General features: G+C 47.4%; 1 protein-coding gene across 15 annotated transcripts in view; it reads right to left on the reverse strand.

The window, feature by feature from the left end:
- The window catches only part of foxp1b (forkhead box P1b), a 165,723-nt gene that overhangs the window by 64,643 nt on the left and 82,128 nt on the right, over nt 1–18,952 (reverse strand). The window lies entirely within an intron of this gene.

Here is an 18,952-nt window from a genome sequence, read left to right on the forward strand (position 1 = left end):
ACAAACGTTGTGTAAGGGGAGCAGGGGTGGGGTGGGGTGGGGTGTTGTTGGCGCAAGAAATTTGTGGGGTGGCAGAGTTGATAAACAATGAAGACATTTATTTTACTGCTGATAAGTGGCGCTCGGAGTGGACAGGAAAAGTCAAGAGAGTAACAACTAGCTGCTTTTTGATCCTGTTCTTCCCCCCGTCCGCCTGACCCCCACCCTTCAATCCCTCCTTCCCTCCGTCCATCCCTCCCTCCCTCCCTCCCCTCCAGAAAGCAAATAAAAGGTTTATTGCAGCTCCAAATATCTGTTAAAGGACACGGCCTTCTCAGTGGAAAACAAAATACAGTGCAGTCACATGTTTATTGCTTCAGCTACTCCCTTTTCCCTTACGATAAATAATCAAACATGCCATCCAGAACAAACAAAGCCGGAGAGCTGGGAAAAACAGCGCTCATGAAACCGACACTGATACCAAGAAAAGCAAAGCGCATGTTCCCACAGCGCGCCGCCCGGCCGGACTCACACCTACACCAGTAAACCATCTGAGTAAATAGGGCCGCTCATTCTTTCCATGTTCCTCAGACGATTGCTCCTCCAATTAAACAAACAGTCCGGGGCACGGCCAAAAAAATGTCGCCCCGCGCTCGAAGCTACGGGGCCTTCAGCTCATCGGATGAAGGGCTTGATAAGTTTGGTTGATTGCCGAGTGGCAGTGGGGGAAAAAAAGGGCACAAAGGGTAGAATATATTCAAGACAGGAGGGGAGAGAGAGAGAGAGAGAGAGAGAGAGAGAAAGAGAGAGAGTAGGAGAAGGTGAAGGTGGTACAAGAGGGTGAGTGCAAGGGAAAAAAATATCCCAGCTGGGGTGAAAAGCAATGGAGGCAAAATGAGGTTAAGAAAGGGATGTACGGAGAAAAAGAGAGAGCATGAAAGAAGGAGAGATAAGGGTATGAAGAGCTGCTATCCGCAGCAACTCTGTTTCTAGGCTCTGTAATAAAGAAGCTGTTGAGAGAGGAGGCTGGGTCTCCGGGTCTTGGCAAGGCCACACAGCTGTGCACTGAGACCGGGGGGGGGGGGGAAGGGGGGGAGAGAGAGAGAAAGAGAGAGGGAGGGAGAGGAGAAGTGTGTGTGCGTTTTTGTGTGTGCGAGAGAGACAGAGAGAGAGAGAGAGAGAGAGAATGTGTTTGTATGACCCTTCAAAAAGACAGAGATTGTGGGATGACATCATGAGTCAAGAATATGACCACAGGCTAAGCAGAGGCTGGCCACTTCGTTGTTTTATCCAGGCTGCCTTTGACCACCACACACACACACACACACACACACACACACACACACACACACACACACACACACACACACACACACACACACACACCAAGCTTATCAGATTGGTCTCACATTTCAGTACATGTCATAGGGCAGAGTTACAAGCGAAAAGAATTCATTTGAATTCTGAGAGCCGTCTGCGTTTGCTCAGCTATGAGCAGCGCGTACAGTTAGCACTCCAAATTTCAGATGAATTTTTGGAGGGGGAGCCCCCTGCCAACACAGGCACACTGTTGGCCTTTAGTGATGACTGATCCTCCCTCCCTCCCACACAAACCAGTGCAGGAACGGCACATGCAAACCAGAGGGGGAAAAAAAGATGCTATATATAGCACAGAATCAAATATGAATGAGTGAATGTGGTGAAAATGTAAAAGTAATAACTGCAAGGTGAAGGAGAACAGAAGACACAGTTGCTCAACTCAGAAGTATCAGAAGCAACTAAAGAAACAACATCCATGTAAAAACGAGTCTTTTTTTTTTATTCAGAGAACAGACTCTACACGGTGGTATTTGAAATGTCTCTGGAGTTAGACAAACAAAAGCAATGGGATTGAGAGAGGTGTGGCGCAAACAATGGCACTGCCTGTTGACTTAAAATCACCTCAAGCACAACTGATGAGATTGACATGGGAACGCAGACAAACAAGAGAAGAAAAAAAAAAAAAAAAAAGCCTGTGTCCTGTTTGTTTGTAGGGAGATTTATGCCACATGAATGCAATCGGTGCAACCAGTTGGGTTTGCCAACAGGTGGGAGTGGTAGGGACCAGGATCTTTGAGTAAACAGGATGAGATATAGGTGTGGAGGTCACACACAGATGGAGACATATGGCAGCCTGCGTGACACAGACACACACATGCTAATCATCCCGGTGCCTCGGTCAACAAGCCAATTTAATGATCTGCTAACACTGTAGCACGCCCTGTTAAGCGGCCCTGAAGTCAGCGACTCTGTGACATGCAACACAGTCTGCTGCCATCTCTGCCATCTCTGTGCGCTCTCTCTCTCTCTCTCTCTCTCTCTCTCTCTCTCTCTCTCTCTCTCTCTCTCTCTCTCTCTCTCTCTCTCTCTCTCTCTCTCTCTCTCTCTCTCTCTCTCTCTCTCTCTCTCTCTCTCTCTCTCTCTCTCTCTCTCTCTCTCTCTCTCTCTCTCTCTCTCTCTCTCTCTCTCTCTCTCTCTCCTCTCTCTCTCTCTCTCCACACTTAAATCATGGGAGTTGAAGGATGCGGTTTATGCAGACACGGTCATTTTTTTTATCTCCAATCCATTGTTACAACAATGCGGGTCTCTTAATGGCGTCGATGATTCGAGTGAGAGAGAGAGAGAAAGACAGAGAGAGTGAGAGAAAGAGAGAGAGAGAGAGGAGGCAGTGTGGGGTCTGACTGAGGCACTTTCGAGCACACAATGAGATGAGAAGCCAGCGACTCTGGAGCGGGTGCCAGGCTGCGTTTCCGAGGTAAGACTGGCTGGAGGCACAGGAATGATTTGCAGTTTAACAAGGCGACTGTAGCTGCCTGGCTTTCTGGAGTGTTAATGCCGGCGCTAAAATAACCCATTGTGAGCTGTCACTGTGATGTTTACACAGCACCCACACTTCTCTCCCTCCCTCTCTCTCTCTCTCTCCTCTTCCCTTTCTCTCTCTCTTTCTACACAGGGCCTCTTGCTTTCCCCTCTTTCCCTGGAATTCAGCGGCGTTTGATCTCACATTCAAAGGTAGCGGTGCTTGATCGACGTACACGTCGAGAAGCAGCTGCAGACGCCGGCGATGAACTGCCAACAGATGACAGGCCAGAGCATCTAAAGCGCGCAGAGGGGGGAAAAAAACGAGGGGAACAGCATGTCGTCCGGGGCACTACAATAGCACAAATCAAGAGACGTATTAGGTGGAACTGATCAGATACAAAAACAGTTCAAAGAGGGATAATGCTAACAGATGACTGGGTTACAAAAGAGTGGCAGCGTTCCTCGCTAGCTGTTAGCAGGGCTGTTGCAAATCAGGGGTCTGCTCTGAAGGAACTATCTAGAATAAAATATCAAAAATAGACGGGGGGGGGGGGGGCAAAAATCAATTTGGTAGTAATGCCCATCATGAGTGTAGATATGACGAAGTTGTCCTTTATGAGCCTGTGACACACGTTCAACGCCACGAGTGACTCACATGAAGGACAGTGGAAAAAGGGATTCATACGGAAAGACATTTCACATCAAGCAAATCCTTCATTAAAATTCCTTGTTAGGATTATTTCTCGCTCAGGCCAGGCACCCACACACGCACACACACACACACACACACACACACACCAAACAAACCCTCCAGGTATTATTTCTGATTAGAAAACACCCTCAAGGACCTGACAGAGCCCAGTCTTATCACCAACAAAGACGAACCAACTTGGTATTCTTGTCACTCACAATCCCTTTTTTATTTTCCTTTTCAAATATGTTCAAAGTTCACACCTTCACCCCGCGTTAATGGGTTTGACTCAATAAACATCGAGCGGCTTATCTGCATCTGTTTTCACACCATATTAGTGCACAAAAAAAAGAGAGTTAAAAAGGAAGAGGGAGCAAAAAGAAAAGAAAAGAAAAAGAGAGAGAGAGAGAGAGAGAGAGAGAGAGAGAGAGAGAGAGAGAGAGAGAGAGAGAGACCCAGGCTGCTCTCATGTCCCAGGGCTATCTAGCAGTGATAAGGGAATGGCTAAGTACTAGATGTCTTTATATGCAGTCTGCACATGTGGATTATTTACAGACACTGAGTTTCCCGCTGCTAAAGCCAGCTCTGGGTGTCTTACAAATCCCAGCTCAGAGAATTACTCCACTGAGAAGTTCTTTCTTTTCTTTTTCTTCTAACACCCCCCCCACTCCACTCCTCCTCCATCATTCTCCCCTTCTCGCATTCACCCAGCAACTTCACAAAAATAAAACGCTTACAAATAGCGACCATCAGTTGTGGCCAAGGCACACAAACGACGATAAATAATCAGAGCCCAAGTCTGTAAATAAGAGTATACACGTGAAAAAAAGAATGAGAGGATTTAACACCAGGAGGATGTTTTAATGGGAGTAAAAGGAGGCTCAGGAGATTTGTCCTCCATTTCAGAATGGATGACAGGATGAAGGAGGGGGAAAAAAGAACAGAGGAGAAGGAGAGGAAAAAAAATGACAAAAGGCCAAAGAGTGTGGGTTTGTTACCAAGTGAGTGGTCTCCTTTCAGCCAGGGGGGTCCGCCGGGAACACTGCGGTGAAAAATGAGGGTCTGGGTATTTGCTCAGGCCCATCACGAGCGGGAGCAGGAGAGCCGGAGAATGAGCGAGCGAGCGCTCACTTTTGCCCACAGCTCACCGGTGTCCTCCCCTCCAATGCCGGGGAGGACCTTGAATGTGAAATGGATTCAAACAAATTGGCCCCTAATTGCTGGGAGATGTGCGCGCAGGTGTAAGCAGATCCCTGCGGCCACGGCACAGAGAGGAGAGGAGAGAGGAGAGGAGCAGGGAGGAGCAGACGGAGCTGTTTACTCTGGCGCTGGAGTTTATTAGGCGCGAGACAGGAGCTCTCTGACCAGCCAGCCAGCCAGCCAGCAAAAAAAAAAAAAAAAACTGCTAATAACTTAGTGTGCTACGTACTCCTACTTTGTGCAAAGAAAAAGTCTATTCCCCCCCCTCCCAATACACACTCACACCTTCACACTCTTTGTAGATCACATGACCATGTCCTAAATGTCAAGGTTATCTGTCTGACTTTCGGAGGCAGTGCCACACATCTCGACTCGCCCCCAGGTAATCAGTCCCCCGGTTCTGAGACATACAAACACACCCCACTAGAGCCCCAACCAGACCCCCCCCCCCCCCCTCCCCTTCACTCCCACCCTCCCCATCACTCCTCCTGTGACCACATCTCTCCAGCTCTACCACCTGCTTTGGGTTACACATTAATTCCCGCCCACGGAGTGCTACGGCCGCCTCGCCGCACTGGCGTCAATTTGACAAAATTGCCAGCCATTGTCAGTAGAGAGAGAGATAAATGGAGAGGGGGAGAGAGAGAGAAAGAGAGAGAGAGAGAGAGAGAGAGAGAGAGAGAGAGAGAGAGACTGTATGCTACAGCTTGGGGTGACAATCACTATGTGTTTAACAAGAGTTGATGGGAGGTGTTTGATGTACCAAACACAAACATGCAACATGCTTTTTATATTGAAACACATACGATAACAGGAACACATGCATGAGCGGACACGCGGCGAGGGAATCACGTCTAGTTCTATTAATTGCATTTTCTTCCTCTTCTTCTTCTCTTTTTTTCCCCCTTCACCACTACGAATAGGTTTATCTGCAATGCAAAGTAGGGAAGGTTTGCTTTCCCATAAGTATATAATTAATGCCATTTCCAAAAAAGCCCTCTCCTGTATGGAAAGTAGGGACCCAGGCTCAAACCCCGCACATCGCAGGCCCTCAGAAAACCGCTCTCCATCCAGTGTTTAGATTTCCAGACTAATTCATGTCGAATACATAAATAAATCAGCGTTTCATACCCCTACTTCAAGCCATTATACTCCCCCCTTCGCTTACTGCTCTTTTCAACTAATCTATTAATATTTATGACAACACTAAACATTTCAAATTGCCATGTTTAAACAATATAACAGCACAGTGTGCAATTATATAAGATGCAAGCTGACTTTAAAAAAAAAAACATTCTGTTTTTCCCCCCCGCCCCCCTTCTTCAATAACAGGTAATGTTCTGCCATGACAAATGTTTTCTTCCCCCCCTCCTCCCTTTTTATGTAAAAAAAGCAGAGTGAAAGGGAGAGAAGGAGTGAAGTGAAGTTATTAGTGTTGGAGGCAGAGGCTGTGGTGTGTGACTGCTGATAGAGGGCTTGTGTGTGTGTGTGTGTGTGTGTGTGTGTGTGTGTGTAGGCTGGAGTGGGCAGGCTGGTGGGGGTGAGAGTAAACATGACTGCAGCTCTCTGCGCCTGGTACGGCAGGCTGACCCCCCCCCGCCCCCCTCTCCCGACCCCACCACCACCCATATCCCCCAGCATGGCCCAGAAGGTCAGCTCTGCTATGCAGGCCTGACAGCTTCCGTTTGCAGTGGGCCTGCAGTTTGTTTGGCTTCCCCAGACCCGCTTAACCAACAGCTTAACAACAGATGGCAAGAGAGGACCTCTATTCCGAGGTCTTCACTGAAAGGACACACACACACACAAACACAACCATGCACACAAACAATTGGATAACCAGGCACACATGGAGACACACACGCACACAAACACGTATATTTTCTCTCACAACCACAACCACACACACACACACACACACACACACACACACTTTCAAGCCAGAGTCTCAGGCTTAAGAACAAAAATGTATGCTTCCCTGGCTCTATATCTCAACAACGATGAATGAACAATGATGAACAAGCTGCCAGCGCGCGCGCGCACACGCACACGCACACACACACACGCACACACACACACACACACACACACACACATATACGTCCATACACGTTCGCACACAGATACACACACTCAGTTTAGCCCAATCATACACAATTGCTTCTTAGTCTGATTCAATAAAAAGCGCAAATCTTTGCGGCATAAAGGTGTTGCCTGCCTCCATTGGGCCATTATTGAATGAGCAGTGTGTTTATTGCTGTTGCCGAGCGGTGTAAACTCATAAACACCTTCACTGCGTACAAGGGAAGCTGTCAACTAAATATTGTTTCCCCGCGCGAGTCGCTCTTCCACGTCAATTACGCCTTTCAACGTTGGGGCCTCAGCGTGATGAAGTGGCCGTAAAAATCATTCACATTAATACGCCATTGTGCATCTGCCGCCAAAGGTAATTAAAGAAGTAAATGATTCATAAGAATAGGCATATTAGCCGCAGAACGCCAGGCAAGTGGGGGCCGCCTCATGAAAATATGTACCATTAAGATACGGCATTTTCATATTCTGGTAATCAGCTCCACTAGCCTGGTGCTGATTTAATCCACTTCACTGGTGGAAGTCTATCAGTGAGAGAGAGAGAAAGAGAAAAAGAGAAAGAGAAAGAGAGAGAGAGAGAGAGAGAGAGAGAGAGAGAGAGAGAGAAAGAGAATGAGTGGTTGTGCCCGCCGCATGCCCATCACCCCATCATACCGCCTGGTATGCCACTTCACCGGCACAGAGGGGCCACAAAGAGGAGGAGTAGGTGGAGAAAAAGACGACGACCCTGAGGAAAGACTGATGAGGGGTTGCAGTCATTTAGACATCCACGCTAAAGATGCAGAGAGGACAGGATGAGAGGAGAGAAGAGAAGACAGGAGAAGAGGGAGAGGAGATGAGATGAAAGGAGAAGAGAGAGAAAAAAAAGAAAGGAGAGCGGAAGAAAGGACAAGGAAAGAGAGAACAGAAGAGAACCAAGAGAAGAGTAGAGAGAAAAACACACACATACATAAATAAATAAATAAATAATAAATAAAAAAACAAAAGCACATTGAGAACAACACAGGCAGGCCTCCGCATCCCCACTCACTGCCCTTCCCCTTTCCTGCCCAACATGCGATGCCTGGGGATGCCCACCACGGCATTCTCCTGCAATTTCCGTCGACTTGATAAAACACGGAAAACAGTATGGGCATGCCAACTGTGCTGGGTATTTAGATAGCGCTTAGGAACCCTGCATAAAGAAGAAAAGTGAAATCGTTTTATTGTTATTGCAGTTTTTGTCGGAGGAGTTGCATCAGGTAGTCATGTAGCAGGAGCATGAGTTGGGTGCGTTAAAGGCCGGGCTGAATTGAGTAATCCGGGCAGAATTACTAAGTGCGAAACCCCTTGATTTTCACACAGACAAGAGCTTAGTTGCAGCCTCTTCACTGTCACAGCTCCGCTGCGCTCACTCAGACTGAAAGTTGTGGGTTACTTTCAGTAAACTCCTTGAGCTGCTGCTACTGAGTTTACACAGAGCTCAATGCAGCACAGATGTGTTTTCTTGTTTTTTTTTTTTTAACTAAGGCCTTGAAGACACTTGAGAAAAAAAATACAAAATAAATCTCTACTCCGGCTACTCCGTGCTTTGAGGACTTGATCTCTTGAATGACCTCTTTAAAAACAACAGCAAATGTCCGATCAAAGCGGTTCTGTTGTATCTACCATCTACTGAGGTTGGGCTCTCAGCTCAGTAGAGTAGAACTGGGTTAAGATTCAGTGATTAGGATTCACTCCAGTCACTATGAGAACGGGTTCCTGTGTTGTCATCTTCCCATGACCAGTGGTCACATACTTTATTAAAGTCGGTCAACATGGGACTCATCATGCCGGGACCTCTATATTAACCTGGGTCTGCACTGATTTAACATCAACTTAACTTGATTTGCTTGGTTTGAGGAGCCCACTGTGGGTGGAATCCTGGTGTCATTAGTGAGTGTGTGTGTCTACGTGTGTGTGTGTGTGTGTGTGTGTGTGTGTGTGTGGGAGAGAGAGAGAAGGGGGGGAGACAGAGTGAGAGTGTGAGTGCTGGGGCGTGTGTTGCTGTGCGTGAGCTCAGGGAGAGAAAATTTTCGATAAATCACGGCCAGCCCAATTGGCCATGGCTCTGGATTGAGTTGCAGTGGAAGAGCCGCTCCATGGGAATATAACAGCTTCTGCTGAAGTCATTCCAAGTTGGGTAATATGATCCCACTGAGCCAGGCAGCAAGAGGGGGGAGAGTGCGAGTGCCAGCGAGAAAGAGAGAGAAAAGGAAAAAAGGAAAAGGGAGGGGTGAAAAAAGAAATTGCTTTTGTCATAAACTGCCTGGATCTCAAAGCTGGGGCTGGTCACATCTCCAATCAAGTGAACTGAAAAGCTTCACGGCGTGTACGGGTGGAAAAAAACAGGATGCAAAGAGAAGACAGGAGAAAAGAGGGGGGTGGGGGGGGAGATCTTTATTGAGGATGGAGAGATGGGTGGGTGACGTTGCTCTGCCGGGTTTAGATTACTTGAAATGAAAATAATCTTCTTCTGACTTCTAGACAAAACTGCGTGTGTGCTTGTGTGCGTGTGTGTGTGATTTTCAGGATACTGCCATGCTTTGGACCGGCATCACCGGAGCAACGAGTCATCGGAAAAGCCTTGTAAGTGTAAGCAGTTTCTTAACAAACATTCGGCAAGTAATTAGCATGCAGGGTTTGGGGGGGGGGGGGGGGAGTGGTGGCGGGGGCGGGGGGTGCGTGGCCAGAATTGGACATCGTCAATCTGCGAGAGCCACCTTGGGCAGCTGCCTGTCTGCGACACCACCCAAGCTGCAGGCTTCAATAAATGTCTGGGCCGAGGATGATCACAAGGCAAATTAAGTTATGTGCCAAGCTTAAAGGGCTTACACAAACATGTGACAAAAATATTAAAACCCGGCCTCGACTGTGGGAACGAGTCGGTGCTCGCCTTCCGAAGGCAACAGAGGAAAACACTCGCTCCCAAGATCCGTTGACAAAGGACTATTCCAATAACAAACACCTAATATGCTTTACAAAAAGGTACTGCACATAAATTCAGCAAATAAATTGAGATCATTGTCCTGTAAAATAGGGATTTTTATCAGCCTGCCTAAAATTGGCATGGCATTTCGGAGCACATTGACAGGCCTCAATGGGTGGATGTGCTGTTATAGGTTACAATCATAACATAATGGCCTTTTTATACACACTCAAACACAACAGGCCACAAACACACGCTCACACACACACACACACACACACACACACACACAGGCCTACACCTTATTTACAATCCCCTCCATTTCCATGAGAACTGTGCCCATTGCAGTGAATGAGCCAAATCAAAAGTGAGGCGCAGATATAAAAGTGCCTTAAACAACAAGCTCTGCAGGAACCAAGGGCACGTCTGCTATAGAGCGGAGAATGCAGGAAAATGACAGACTGCAGTTCACCCCCATTAGCTTGCTGTGTGTGTGTGTGTGTCTGTGAGAGTGTGTGTGTGCGTGTGTGTGTGTGAGAGAGAGGAGCATCTAGCAGCACACGACCTGTGAACAATCTCCGATCTCTTTAAATCTTGGAATGGGATTGCCACATTAATTCTTCGGGAACTGTAATCTCTCAAGCAAATCAAATTACTCTCATTAACTGAGCAAGAAAACTGCCTCTATAATAAGTATGTATAAAAAAGTATTTATTACCAATAATCACCCCCCACTCACTAACTCACACACACACACACACACACTTTAATCGGAGGCTGCCTACTAGGTTTTTTATTTTTGCTGATTAGGTTTAAAATTGAGAAACAGGAAGGACATTTTTGCAGGGACAGGCACTGGCTCTCTCTGTCTCTCTCACACACACATACACAAACACACAGACACACACAGAGATTATGAGTGTAAATGTGACTAAGGAGAACGCATCAGAGCTTTAAGGTCTTTGTGAGGACATGCAGCAGAACTCAGCCTGTAGGCCATAGCCTCAATCACAGCCCCAACACAGCCTGGCCTGTCTTATTCAACACCAAACAAAAAAAAAAGAAAAAGAAAAATCCTCTTCCTATTAAATTAAATATTCTTGGCATCTACAGGCCACCGCTGTTAAATAAAACCCAATTAAGTCACATCAAAAAAATGTAATAGAAAAACATATCAAAAGACTACTAAATATGATTCGCCTCCGTTAAATCAATTACAACAAGGGGTCAGTGGGTCATTCATTTGCGGGATCAGCATAATTACCTGTTTTTTCCCACCGCGCACCCATTTACTCTTCGATACATTGGGGAGTTGACAGTCCCCACAATCTACAGAAATAGATGTGTGGAGACTGATTATCTTCAATTAAACAGTTGGGCCCATGGAGCCTGCCCTAGATATGATCACCATCATAAAAAAAGACAACAAATACACAACACAGGATGCCCCTGATCTTTGATCTAAAATGCAAATGTATTCGCTGGTCTGATAAAATGAGATGAAACACACATACACACACACAGACACACACACACACACACACACACACAAAAAGGCAAAATTTGGACTCATAGTGTCATAGTCTGGATATCCCCCATCAGAGAAACACGCATGCTGACACTGAATGAAACGGTGAGATGAGTTTCAAAAGCAGCCCTCTTCAATGAGCCTGACCTGCTTTCAGACTCACAGAGTGTCACCGGAAAGCATGCAGACACAGGCCGAAGTGTCTCCGTTTCGCTACAGACAGGTTGAGGCAGCAGCGCCCGATAGCAAAGCGTCTCCTCACTGACCGTTTCACCTCTCAACAGAGAGAACACACCCTCTAGTTGTAGTGCATCCCATGATTCATACCTGGCAGGTGAGGTCTTCCTGTGCCACACACCACACACACACACACTCACCACACACACACACACACACACACACACACACAGAGCTCATCAACTTACTAACAAGAGACGCTGGAGCAAGCATTGGCTCCTTCACAACAAGACACTGAATTACGACACACACACAAGCCCCATTACATGGACACAGCAGTGTTTTAGCCTCCTTAGAAAAAGAAAAAAACAACACAAACGGAGATCAAATAAATCAGCATCTCCAGCCTGTCATGTTACCCGAGCACTTATAAATGAGACTACTTAACAGCAAAAATAACAAATGGCGTAAAGACTGTTGAGGAGGTGTTTGATGATAGATGGGCATCCCCGTATGTTTAACACATGAAAGCTCCCTCAGTTAGACTCGATGTGGAATATCACATAAACACTTTATAAACATGCAGCTGTAAGGATAATTATTTTGATTGCGGGCTCACACCAGACCTCTCTTCTCCTCCTCAACATCTGTTAGAAATATGGGGCTTTCTGGCTGCAGATCAGGTGGTTAAAACAGACAGACACACATACACACACACACACAGACGTCCAGAGACCACCACATACACACACACCAACGCAAAAACACAAACACGCTCATTTGTATAAACTTTCAATTTTCTGGTGCGTTTACGGTTCCGCCCCTCTGCATGGTGACTCAGCGGAACGGTGAAGCGCTGCGGCTCCCCACAATGCACCTGCCAGGAAGTGATCCAATTCTCTCCAGCAGAGGAGCGTGGGATACGCGGAGGACTCCCCGCCGTGGTTTAGGCCTCAGGAGCCACGCCGTGCACCCACTGACTCTCTGACATCATCCCCGTGACCCTTCAGACGGTTAAATACCCACAAGGTGGATTTCTTTTCCCTCCTCTTTCGGTTTTCCTTTGATTTTTTTTTTAGAGGAAGGGTTGGGTGGGGGGGTTGGGATCGGTGTGAAAGGGAATTTGCATAGGCAGACTTAAATAGTGTCTGAGATGCGGATCGAGCCGCGACTGGCTCCTGCTCCCCCTGAAGAAGGGCTGCGACACGCCATTGATTCTGTCACAGTGCAGCTCCACACCTCCATCTAATTGAGGCAGAGAGGACGCTTTTCTTGTGGAGAAATCTCTTCTTTGGCCGAGGCGAAGGGAGGGGGGGAGGGTTGCGCGCGCTGGGGGACAGGGTGTGTATGGGGGGGGGGGGGGGTCAGTGGGGCTCTCCATGTACGAACTGCCTGGAGCCCCCCGTGGCTCCTGCGGAGAGGCTGATAATCTAGCGGCCCGCCGGGCCTACTGGGTCCCCGCGGTGTCCCCCCCTCCATTCCAACCCCACCCCGCATGTCCCAGCGGCACCTTTTTCCAATTTCACACAGCACTCGGCAGGACTCTCCTCTCTCCCAACTCCCGACGCATCTCTTGACACTTTTACATTAAAGCCACTGCTCGTCTCATGATTACTCTCTCCCAAGTCCCCCCCCCTCCTCCTCCGCCTCCTCCTCCTCCTCCTCGCTCTTGTCTTGCTTGTGGTAATGTGAGATGGGGGTCCATTTCGTCCTTCCTTTTTTTTCTCTTCCCTCCTAAAATGTCTTTTCACCACCTCAGATCACCCATAAATAACTCCCACTACCCTGTCTGCCTTGATTTCATTAACAAGATAAGGGGGGCCATTTATTGTTTTTATCCGAGCCTCAGTTTCTTTGGAGCTTAAGAGCATGAAAAAGCCAGGAGCAGGGAGTAAAGAGAGAAGGGTTTCTTTTTAACGTTCACCTGGAGGAGATCTCTTTATAGGAGACAATTTGCAACTTGGGGAGCACATTTACTTTGACGTACTCGAGAGATAGAAACATCCTGAGAGGGGGAACAAAGGAGAGCATTGCACCACGGAACAGGTATGCATGAGTGTGTGTGTGTGTGTGTGTGTGTGTGTCAGGCAGCCTGCTGGAGGTAAACGTTGACATCTCTCATCGCACAGAGACAGACAGACAAAAGGAGGATCACTGAACTCACTGCCTGTGCCCCTGAGGCCTGGCATTAGGAGGCTGTTTAAGACACGCTGCGTTTAATGTGTTTATTCAAAGCCCAGCTTTCAGATGGAGATACGGGTCGGGGGGGAGTGTGTGGGGGGGGGGCCTCCATAAACACCATAGGGGTCGAGCCAATGTACCCCTTCACACACAGACCTCCCTCCCCTCCAAAATGCCTCTGCCTCTTCCCGGGCTCCCAGCATGCCTCTGTGCCGCCATGGCGCGGGGCTTGCCCTGGGTTTGTGATGGTGTCGGGGGCATGCGAGAGAGAGGCTGCGGAGTACAACAGTATTTACTGATGCGCTTATCTTGTCCAGTGACAGGCAAAATCAATCAATCAGCGACGGGGGCCCGGGCGGACGGGGCCAGGCATTCCAGGCACATCCCCTGCTCCCTCCCCAACCCTCTCCCTTCTCTTCTCTCCAGGCCTGGGAGAGAGAGAGAGAGATGGAGTGAGATAGAGAGCGAAAAAGAGAGTGAGAGAGAGAGCGCGAAATAGAGAGAGATGGAGTGAGATCGAGAGCGAGATAGAGAGTTAGAGAGCGAGAGAGCGAGAGAGCGAGAGAGAGAGAGAGAGGTGCCATCCAGAGCCAAATTTGATCAACAAGCGCGTTCCCACTGTGCCAGAGCAATCTCCGATGAAGATGATATTACGTGGAAGTGAGCAAAGTGATAAAGACAGCACTGAGATGAGGGGGAGAGAGCTCCAGGTGGAGAGCCTCCTCCTTGGAAGGCTCTTCTTAAAGAGACAGCGCGCCCTCTCGGGGAGCAGGAGAGGTAGGAGGCAGGCGGGGGGGGGGACCTCATGAATCCGATGTCTAATCTAATCTAATCATCATCTCATTATGATTATGAGATGACTGCAAGCTCAACCAACCTTGCCAAACAGAGCAGGTGTGGAAGGTACTGATTTAAGCTAAACTTACATCTTTAAAAAACCGTCATCTACCATAAACCACCTAAAGCAAAGAGCTTTTAAACACATACTACAGACAGGCAATTTACATCACATGGATAGTGCGAGAGTGAAAAAAACACACTGACATGTACGCAAGTTTTGAAATCCTACATAATTAGCATTCAGGGGTGAGGGTAAATAAATAGATGCCACGTCGGCAGATAGGGGGGGCGTTAATTAAGAGCACCCATGGAGGTGTAAAACATTTGAAGAATAAACCTTGAGTGGTGTGCTTCTCTTCTGTTGCCCTACAGTTATTGTACATTATTCAATCCAAAATACCATCTCTCTGATTCAAACTTTCTCTCTCTCTCTTTCTGCATTTTAATGTTTAATAAGGCCCACGGCTATCTGTGGGCACAATTATTAGATATCCGCAGAGAGAAATTGAAAAATTAATCATACTCTCAATTTTGTACAACTCTTTGACGCGGAGAATAGGAAACGCTCGAGTCCCAGGGTCTGAGGACTTCTCCACATTCTCTAGGCACCCAGAGCGCTTCTAATGATGCCTCCTCATGCAGGAAATAACAATGGCATTAATGGCATAATTAAGAGATTATTTACAAATGATATCACTGATCCTGGTGTATCACCGCTTGGATTAGGCTGTTGCATGCTGCAATAATTACGGTTCCTTTCTGACGGCCAACAAAACAAAACAAATAGGCAGCGTGTAAAATGATAATAATGCGGCACAGTGATAGGGGGAGATATTGTAACAGAGCGAGATATTGACAGGAAGTTATGTCGATCCGTGCCGACGTCAGGGAAATCACCCTCTCTCCGTTGTTGTCTTTTGTTTCTCTTCTCTGCTTCTCTTTGACACAGATACACACACACACACACACACACACACACACACACACACACACACACACACACACACACACACACACACACACACACACACACACACACACACACACAATGAATAATAGAGCCAGGAAGTGCACATTTGCATTGTCTGCATACATGCACACATGCAAACATGCAACACCTGGACGCAGAGCACAGCAGAGAAAAAAGTGTAATTTTTGTGGATTACGCAACATGTTAACAACACAACATTTAAACCAGCCCATCGAGAGACACGTCTAGTCAATATCACTGAATAACTAGAACACATGGTTACCATGACCACTAATACGATCGTCCATTAAATAGCGTGTGTGGTGAGGTGGGTGGCGTGGTACCTGTAGCTTTGTGCAAGGTGATGCTATTCTGTCCCTCTGCAGACCCACACCCCTCATTATGCCGCTGCTCGTGGCGCTCTGGCTCCCATCACTGTAGACTGGTTGTAGTGCCCTCCATAGACCCCCCCCCACTCTCTCTCTTTCTAAACAACTCTTTTTTGAGACATTCGTTCAGGAGCTGCGCTCTGCCTTTGTCCAGTCCCCTCCATCCTAACGCATGTCATCCATCTCTAATCAAGCAGAAAATGGTCATCAATATTTCTTTCTGCTAGATTTCACATTCGCATTTCACGCGGGGACATGATATTTTCACACACACCCTTACCACCACCACCACCCCCAGCCACTACGACATACCTCCAGGGAGCACCTAATGCAAAAACCAGTTACTTATATTCAAGGCTCATGTTCCTTTCGGTAAAATGCAGAACATAAGAACATATTTCCTCATTCAAGAGAGCATAGGGAGTGAGTGAGTGAGGGAGGGAGGGAGGGAGAGAGAGAGAGAGAGAGGAAGGGAGGGAGAGAGAGGCAGCAGGGGAAGGAGAAAGGGGTGGGGGCAGAAAAGGCATAAAGGCCTGTCTTATTTTCTGTGCCATTTGCTGGCTAGTGCTTCCACAGCCATCCTATTACATCATGTCAGAGATTGTAAACAACCAAATAACAACACGGCACTGAAGCCCACAGCAAGGCGGCAACACGCAGCCTTGTGTTCAAAGGCAAGGGGGGGGGGGGGGGGGTATCATTGGTGGAGGCTGGTTGTTCCCTTGCCTCACTCCACGCCACAAAACATTTGCTTTTGCATTGTCCGTGTAAATAATATATAACATCTGCTCATTCTTTTTTTTTTTCGTGCCGCCTTTTTCCTTCATATTTTGTTTTGGTTATTTATTTATATTTGGAAGGAATGACAAATGGCGGATAGGGATTTGTGCAGGCGGGTTGGCTGGCCCCGGTATTTATGGCAGCCGTCAGTCAGGGCAGGTTCGGCTGCCACGGCTTTTTATTTATGGCCACACATCTCGCCGTCATGGCCGCCGCTGCTGCCGCGCATCATTCTCTAAATGGTACACAACAACTCAATGGCCGCCACCCGGGCCCCCTTCTCTCCATCTCTCTTTAAAATAGAGCGCGGGGTGCCTCTCTTCACAGCAGAGGTCATTATTAATCACGACATGCCGAGATGGAAAACCAAGTCAAACGACTAAAGTACATATGAGGCAGGCCTTTTTTTTTTTACATTTACATTTTCACATCAATGGTTTGTATTCTGTTTATAGTTATATTTACTCTGATGTATTCTGGCTTCACTAAAAAGCAGTCATAAAATGGACCCACACTTACCCAGACTGACAGTTAGATGTCAAACATCACCTGTGTTGTATTAGCATGAAAACAGTGCTTCGGTGGATATATTACTGCACTGTTAAACGCAATGAACTAAACAAACACACCGAGATACAAACAGGCCATCAAGATAATAGTCACCAGGATACAAATACCTGCTGTCAAATATTTGCTGTGCTCCTCCCAGTATGAGTGAGGAACACGGCCATTCAAATAACGTGTGTGTGTGTGTGTGTGTGTGTGTGTGTGTGTGTGTGTGTGGTGCTGCTCTGAGCCCAGGCACGACATGCATGGTGGGGCAGAGCACTCACACACTCCTCTCGGGGGGCTTGGGGGAGCCACAGTGGCACGATAGCAAACCTGTGGAAAACAGCTGGGGGGCTAGGCTGCTCTTGTTGTTGTGTGTGCCCCCTTTCAACACCGCGCCCACACCCCCGGCCTTGGCGCTGCCGACGCGAAATGGCCGTTCAGTCCCTGGATCCCCGTGCCCAGTGGTCCGGGGCTGGCGCTGGGGCTGAGCCCTGATGCTGGCGCTCCTGAGTGAGCACCGGCATCTGGGCTTGGTGGGCTTGGCGTGCCGGTCATGAATAAGAAATAAAACTGAAGCTCCGCTACAGCGTTTCTGCATTAGCTGCCTGCTGCATGTGCCACTACAGACTCACCATCCCCCTCATACACACACACACACACACACACACACACACACACACACACACACACACACACACAGACACACACACACTCATGCTTCTCCTCTCTAACACACACACACACAGTGCATGCTCTTTCTGTTAGCATCAACACCTACGGACCAGGCCTCAGGAGGCCTGCACAGATGCCTTAATCTGAGGCGAGAGCCCGCTACACGGATTAGGGCTTTATTGAAACAAATAAGTGTTTTAATGGGAGAGAGTCCCAGTTTCAATTTCACCGGCTCGTTTAACCCTTATCTGCCCAATTCCTTGGGGCCCATTCTATGTTAATTGGATCTACATTGCACTTGCATTGGGGGTGTTAACAAGCGCAGTCTATGAATATTAATTACCCAGAAGTTTTGTGTGGAGGAAAAATACTTTTCCTGATACATATTAATTCTATGAAGTTTTTTAAAGTAGAACTCTCATTAAAAATGTATAAGCCCCTATGCTTCAACGCGCTCCCAGGAGGAACTGTGCATCCTTAACTTCATCCCCTAATAAATTGGGTCAAATTGGCCAATCTGAAACCAAGGCGCATCTCCTAAAAAGGCCTGATTATTATTCAACAATATGTAAACATTCCAAACCAGTGTGGAGAGCCTTTTTTTAATCTATTTAAATGTTTTGACAATTGCCATTAGTCTTGAGTCATAGCTGGGCCTCCTGGGGCACTTTTTTAGAAACGGCTGCTTATTTATAATGTTAAACACACAAGCTGCCCAACCCTGAAAACAAAACAACCGTGAGTGTGTGTGTGTTTTTAGTGTGCGTGCAAGAGAGCAAGTGTACAACCCAGAATAAGCGGTTGTGTATGCATGTGTGGGAAAGAGAAAGACAGATAGACAGAGAGAATGAGTGAGAGACAAAAAAAAAAAAAAAAATCATAATTCTATGTGTATGTGCCCTTTGAGAATAAGAGAGAGGGAGCAAGAGAGAGGGGTGAAAGACGTGTATGAGTGTGAGTGACTGAAAGTGAAAGAGAGACAGAGCTGGCAAGGGAGTGAGAGATAGTAAGTGTGTGTGTGTGAGTCAGAGAAAAAGGGGGATAGATTACTTAGAGAAAGAGAGAGAGAAAGAATATTGTGTGTGTGGCACGAGAGGCCACCACTCTGGCTGCAGTA

The sequence above is a fragment of the Clupea harengus genome, chromosome 5, assembly GCF_900700415.2.
Source record: "Clupea harengus chromosome 5, Ch_v2.0.2, whole genome shotgun sequence".
Taxonomy (NCBI): domain Eukaryota; kingdom Metazoa; phylum Chordata; class Actinopteri; order Clupeiformes; family Clupeidae; genus Clupea; species Clupea harengus.